This window comes from Phragmites australis, chromosome 13, assembly GCF_958298935.1.
Source record: "Phragmites australis chromosome 13, lpPhrAust1.1, whole genome shotgun sequence".
Classification (NCBI taxonomy): Eukaryota; Viridiplantae; Streptophyta; class Magnoliopsida; order Poales; family Poaceae; genus Phragmites; species Phragmites australis.
Genome location: NC_084933.1, coordinates 7391827 through 7399465, shown reverse-complemented (window position 1 = coordinate 7399465; position 7639 = coordinate 7391827). Strand labels below are relative to the sequence as shown.

At 42.7% G+C, this 7639-nt stretch overlaps 1 pseudogene; it reads right to left on the bottom strand.

Annotated features, from left to right (window-relative positions):
• Window positions 1-2124: 2124 nt before the first annotated feature.
• LOC133889390 (uncharacterized) lies at window positions 2125-5032 on the bottom strand (annotated as a pseudogene).
• Window positions 5033-7639: the final 2607 nt, after the last annotated feature.

Below are 7639 nucleotides of genomic sequence, written 5' to 3'. Positions count from 1 at the left end.
AAAGTTAGATAGAGATAATCTTTATATGATGTATAAGCTCTCGACGAAATCAACTTTATAGTTGATAATTTTTTTATTTCAAGTTATCTAGGTTTCCAAATTGACTTTACAACTAATTTAGCATCCGTAACTTATCAGGCTCAATTTCTTTTTATTGTGGTTTACTCATTAGAGCACCTAGCACTCATAAATTAAATAAAAAAATACTCAAGATAATAATAACTAGATGATATGATAATATAAGCAAATGCTTAAGGGCTAAATAATGGACATGTGTATGGTCCAAGCTCTTTCTCTCACTTTCAAGTGGGCCAACTTAGTTCTGCCTTTGATGAAATAAAGAATGATACAATAATGTACGTTAAATAAATGTTAGTCTCTAATAGGTAAATTAATAATATTGTTTCTATTGAGATATTTAAAAATTTATAAAATTTGACACAAGTTTTGGACAACAATGATCAAAAGGTAAAAATATCTCATTGCTATTAACAGGCAGTGATAGGTGAGATGGTAAGAAAACCTCATACGAGGTGAGAGGTTATAGGTTCGACTCCCACAAATCACATGCATGCAAAAAATCAGCTGACTTGTGGATAGGGGTGGCTGTGGTCAGATTAGTGGTCTCATTAGGTGCCAAATAAATTTTTTTTTTGTTTTTTTGCCTAGAAAAACTTAATGGTGATAAACTGATTATTATTGTCGGATCATACCATGGACGGTGATATACTATTATCGATTATTATTATCCATTGTAGGGTGTTAGATCAATAACCTACAGTGACCAGAGTTATGAATCAACATTGGTTAATTAGTATTTCCGTAGTAGTGATAGTTTTTAACCTGGGATAGGAGTATAGCCTCAGAGAAGACAATTTTTGTTAACATGATACAATATATTGTAAACATGTAACACCATATATAACACAGTAACACCATAATATAAGTTTCACCAAATGGGACAGCCAGAGCTTGTGACTGCAAATTATGAAAATACAACGTGTAAACGTTGAGTAGTCGTTGCTCGGTGAGGGCCTGCTGTGTTGTACTATTCTCGCAGGAGGTTACTGCATTGTCGTTGTAATAGGTGTTTGGAAAGGGTTCCAGTTTTGGGCTCCCTGTGTTCTGTTCGTTAGCGACCCATTTTTGTTCCTGCAAATGACAGTGCCCCTCCCTTTAGTATAAGAAAAGAGCTCCTTTATATAGTAGAAAATGATATCCACAGCTTAAGGTATCATAGATTAAATCCAACCGTCTATTAGTCTAGATATTTTCATAATTATTTCATTAAGTAATTAAATTAGGATCCACTACCCTTAGGGCTAATCTCGTCATTTTCTTAACCCCAAATTACCGCCGCCGCCGGGCAGGCCAACGACCATGCCGATGTAGGGAGCGAGGAGCTTGTCGAAGCCCGCGCCGTCCGGCTGGAGGACGACCCGTTCCTCGCCGCGTACCTGGCTTGCACCAAGAGCAGCGACAGGAGAGGCGGGACGGACGGCGGTGCCGGCTCGCGGCCGGAGCCCAAGGGCTCGGGCTCTCCTGCAAGGGCTCCGGTGGAGCTGTGGAGCAGAGCATGGTGAAGGTGGCTAAGCGGTCGGAGGTGGATCCTAGAGATGATTAATCGTCCAGTTCGTCTTCTCTTTTCATCTCTTGTATGTTTCTTGCTAGTGCTGTTTCGTTGGTTTAAGTTTGGTTACTAGAATCAATTAGAGAGTGAAGACATGAAAAAAAATGTGTGTTTTATGTTTGGTCAAGGAAGCATCATTTGTGAAAAGAGATCGATTTGCAATCTCATCTTCTTTTTAGATTCAGATTATGTGTGAGTTGCATGTTTCTCTATCCATGATGGCGATCCCTCACTTTTTTTTCACCTAGGTAGATGGATTGCCTTAGCTTCTGACAGCGAATGCATGTGTGCTATGACTGAATGCCAACTTGATAAAGGCAGAGATTGACTGAGACTGTAACCGTTGACCGCTGTCTGTTTTATTCTGATTATTTCCCGAGCACATATTGGTTCTCCAAATTCAAATCATCAGCTGATCAAACTTGCATCATATCATAGAGCCAAAAGGGCATACTAGCATCAGGGTTCCAAAATTCGTCAAAATTCAGCTGAAATTCAAGAAATTCGGTTCACACCGAATTTGAACTTGCAACATGTCAGAAATGGCATGGTTCTTACCCAAAATCGTAAGCGAACAAAACATGTCTCAGAAATATTACATCAACACCTGTGCCTTAAGTGTTCATCTACGATATCCTGTTACAAAACGTTCGATATCTGCAAAGTCTAAAACTGCCTCCACATCACGAAAAGAAGAACTCCACTTTGTACTTATCAAATCAACAAGAAACTCGGACTGTTTGTTGCCATTTGTCTGCCAAAAAGATGCAAAGGTATGTTTGAAAGTTAAATCGCCTGGAGTAACAGTACCAAATTATCAATATAGGACTTGGAAAGCTTTCAAAAGCAAACAGGAAACATGCACACCTGTGTCATGTAGGGAGTATGAGTCAAGGCTCAGTAGGTTAACAGGGTTGGGGTAGTCATGATAGATGTAAAACAGTGTCTTGCTTCATGTCATGTGATACTTCCATATGAACTTGAGTCCTTCTAAGAGAATTCACATGTTATGTTACTTTACTAAATGATCAACTGAAAGTCATACAACGAAAGTTATGATTCAGGCATTCAGTTCGACAGGAGAACATTTTGGTAAGAAAATTTAGGTTTAATATAACTAAAATACACTGAATCCATCCAGTCTTGCAGTCCAGTGGTAGTGTGCAATAGCTGGTAGTGAACAAGCATCTAAACAGCTGTTGGTAAATGGTGTCGGAAGATAATTTACCTCAAAAATAAAGAAACCACCAGGCTTCAGAGCTGAAGCCCCTTCACAAAGATGGAGCATAGCAGATGCTCAAGGCCATCCTTGCCTCCGTCAAGCGCCAGCTTTGGTTCATGCCAACCAAGCTCAGGTTGCAGACCAGGTAGGTGTAGGTCATCGGTTGGTATATATGGAGGGTTACTAATCACACCCATGAATTTTCCTTTCATATCTTCCAGAGGTTTGAACCATGAGCCATGCATTATTTCAACTTTATCCTAATTTCAACATCGCAAAACTCTTATCAACAGTGACTTTCTATGTACTTCTGCAAGGTAAAACAAATTGAACTGTGCAAAACAATTATAAACCCAAGCTTGTTCATAGTGTTCCTTTCTTACTTCCCAGACTATTCATGACACTACATAGGGCATCGAGCTCCCAAATTCAAAGATGGATGTAAGACTATCATAGAATGATAGATACAACACAGGGTGAAAAGCAAGTGTGCAAGATTAATTATACTGTGGTTTAACACAATGAACAAACATACAACACCAGAAAATATGTGATGCAAAAGAATCACGCTTATGCTCACCGAAACTTAGAAGTTAAAAAAGAACATTTTGTGCATGCTTTCCTAGTTTCCTCAACAGAAGTCCAGAAAACACCGAAAGGCGTACGAGACTACTGTGTTGCAACTTGAAATTTCCCTAAATCTTATTTAAATGCCAATTCAAAACCCTCCCTTCCCATCACTGATTCCAATCTGCTCCATCTACATTTTCTGGCAACAAATTCATCCGGCTAAGTGCTAACTATCCACATTCCAGCCCTTAGAGCCCTACACTGCAAGTTCCACAACACTCTACCAGCAACACATGCTCACATAGCTCATACACTTGCTGTCACCAACGAAGTGATGGTAACCACTAGACGGTAAAATTAGCTCAGTAAACTCGCAGTTACTGACGATAAACATGAGAACGTATAATTGGCCCAGTGCAATTAGCAACATGCTACTCTCAGCAATGTGGCAAAAAAGGAAGCTTTTGTAGCTTTCTCGATTCGAAAGAGGAACGCAATCCCCTCACCTGCACGCCATACCTCTCGACGTTGAGCCGCGCGACCTCGATGGCCACCTCACTGACATCGGTGGCGAAAACCTTCCCGTGTGGCCCGAGCTCCCTCGCCACGGCTACGGCGATGGCGCCGCTCCCGGTCCCGAGGTCCGTCCACCACCCCGCCCCGAGCCCCTCCACTTTCCGCACCACGTCCACGATCGCCTCCGTCTCGGGCCGCGGGATAAGCACGCCATCCCGGACCGCCACCACCAGGTCCCGCCAGTGCTCGTTCCCGACCACGTACTGGAACGGGCACCGGTCCCGCACGTGGTGGAGCCAGCTGCCAGAGGGCCTCGAGGTCAGCCTGCGGCGCGCGGAGGAGCGCCGGATCGGAGCCGGGGTCGGGTGCGGCATCGGCCAGGAGCCAGCGGAGGTGGCGGTGGAGGTGCGGCGCGGAGGGGGGGACGATGGCGGCCGCGCGGCGGCGGAAGGCGGCGAGGGAGGCGGCCGAGACCGGGTGCGACGGCGGGCGGAGGAAGAGCGGGGTGGGGTCCACGTCTGGACGGGGGTGGGGTCTCCACGAGGGCTCGGCGGCGTGAGGGCGGAGGGAGCAGCGGAAGGAGTTTGAGGTCGTGGAAGGTGCCGCTCTCATCGACGTCGACCGCCGTCGCTTGAAACGGGATGAACCGCTCCGCAGCGCATAATGAAGAACCTGAATAACCTAGCGCACAACAAACCAATCTGTATGAATCTATAAAAAATATTTAAAATTATAATTACTACTATATCCTATTTTAAACTAATTATTTACAAATTTGACATACATTCTACTTTCAATATTACCGGTATAATATTTATAATACTATAGATGATAATATGATATAGGAGATATGAGAAGTATCAGTAGATCAATTTAAACCATCCAATTAAAAATTTAGATAGTTTATATTAATTATGATCTCTCGTAAGAGTAGAAAAAGTTAAGTAGTGGGATACTTTTTTTTAAAAGAATTTGCAGAAGTGTTCATTGTAGATTCTCTCCGAAACTCATCACTCATGGGAGGACTGGGTCCGTAGTCATCCGGCGGATGCCGATCCGTGGTCCTGCCCGACGACGTTTACACGGCCGGGCATTGACGCAACAAGTTACCACGGAAATATGCGTTTTCTCGTGGCCTTGCATAATTGGAGTAGCTGCTTTTGGCAGCTGAACGATCCGTCCGGCGGATGGCGGCGCGCAAGTTGCTGTGCCAGCCACCACGTCGCGCGGCCGTGATAGGACGGCGACACACTGCTACATAAATTATTTTTTAGAGGTAGTTTCTAATTAGGATTTAGAGACGTTTAACGTAATCGAAGTTACGTGAAAATAAATAATTTCTACAGACGCAAAATAGACTATTTGTGAAAATACTACAGACGTAAAATAGACTATCTGTGAAAATATATTTTCATAGGTGGTTTTTTGACAATCGTCTGTCGAAACCTATTTACGTAGGTAGTTCACTTAAGCAACCACTCGCGGAAATAGATTTTCACAGAAGATGTACTTTAGCATCTGCCTATAGATAGATAGATTTTCACATGCGGTTCACTTAAGGACCATCTATGGTATATATTTCATTTAAAAATTAATAATGAGCACATATTTTATTCCTTTCAGATTTTAACATATTTTCAAGACAAGTTTTAACATCACGGATTTCAACAGCATTGAATCAACACAAGTCCAATATTTAACAAATAATAATAATATTCATAAGTACAATATTTTTACATCATAAGTCAATTTACATCATAAGCCAAATATTCAGCACAAGTATTCTTTGATCTCTCACTCACAAAGCCTCGGATGGCTAGCTAATGCACCTCTGAGGTTAAAGAATCTGCCACTCTTGTGAATGACTTCATACATGATGAACTGACACATGTCATGTTGGACGTTTTGGATATCTTCGTCTTTGAGTGAGGTATGAGTACATTCGATCATCCATGCCTGAAATTAAAAAAAAAAAACTAAAAGAGCTAAAACAATACCGACAACGAAAACATAACCAAATAAGAATATACAAGCGCAATAATGACTTACGTCATCGGGATTCATTGTGTACCTCCTGTTTACCCTAAGAAATTGGATACTTATATTAGGTTCTTGATTGACCAATTAAATTGAATACTTATGTTAGGTTCTGGACATATCACACTTACTTAAAGTTGTAGGGAGCTATGATGTAGTCCTTGTTTTGCATTTTTGGTATAGCCCTTCCTATGTAGGTTGACATGTCAAGCCTGCGTGATTGGTTATTTCTCTTATGACTCTTACTTTTTCGCTGTTACTCTTCCCCTTAATCTAGGGGCCATCAGTCCTCAACTTCACGACCAAGTTGGGCTAGGAAATTCATTACGGATTAATAAATCTGACCAGTACCTTCAACTTTTATGCATCGTTAAATTTCATTCTACAGAACAAGTCACTAGTCCTTAGCTTCTATACCATATATTGGTATATATATGAATATAGGGGTAGATTGTATGCACTTATAGGCACCATTTGTGGAATCTCCTCATCTCCTATGGACCTTTTTAGAGTTGAAACAATGGCAGAAATGGCTTTCCATTCTCATATTTCTTAGGAATATCTAGTGTAAGCAAGAAATCCAACTGACGGGTACTTAATATTTTACCAGTCACTTTTGAGAGGTCACCATTTGTTGGAGATTTCAGAGCGGATGATGTCTTTGCTTTGGAGGACAAAAGCCACCTCTTCACCGAAGATGTTAGAGTCTTCTTGTCTGGGATAACCATGATAGTGACTCTTCGATGCTCAGGTGAAGGTGTCGGAGGTGCAGACACTAGAGGAAGAGATGCCAGAGTCACAGACGCTGGAGGCGAAGGTGCTAGAGTCGCAGACGGTGAAGCACGATGCGAAGATGCCTGAGGCGGAGATAATGGGCGCGAGGGCGAAGGTGCCTGAGGTGAAGAGGCTTGGCTCTAAAGCGAAGGTGCTTGAGGCGGAGAGGCTTGGCTCTAGGGCCTAGGTGCCTGAGGCGGAGAGGCTTGGCTTTGGGGCGGAGGTTCCTGAGGCAGAGATGCTGGCATGGGGGCAGCCGTGATGCTGGTGATTGTGATTTCTGATGGCTGAAGATGATATCCCATCTGGACCACAAAATGAAGTTTCCAACAGCCTCATCGAGAATCTCGACACCCTCAGGTGTGCTGATGTCTAGCTTGTACTTCATTAAAAGTGGTTGTATCGAGTCCACTTGTACCTTAGTATAATCGGCTGGAATGTCTTAATTGTGAAACATACGACCTGGAATAGCCTGGCCTGTGGCAACCTCAAAAGTGAAGCCTCCCTTGCCGACCGGAACTTGTAGCATGCAAGAGGTAGCCTCTGTGATATCATCCATAGGATATCTCTGGTTATCGACCTGCGTGGACCCGATGCTACTCTGAAAGCCTGGGTTGGTTGGTTGCTCTATCATCACTAATGCCGTCATTTTTTCTTCTTTTTATTCCATATTTTCATGAATTGGATCTTAACATATTCTTGTATCTGTTCCGTTAGGGTCTTCTTATATCTATTACAGGTCCTATATTGGCATGCGGCGTCTGGGAACATATGATTCCAACCCACTTTTGATCCGATGCCTCGAGTACGACCCAAGTGTTCCATATTCCCAAGACCTCCGTAAGCAGATTATTCTCCCTGTTGGGCTCTAGAGACCCTTTGCTAGAAAT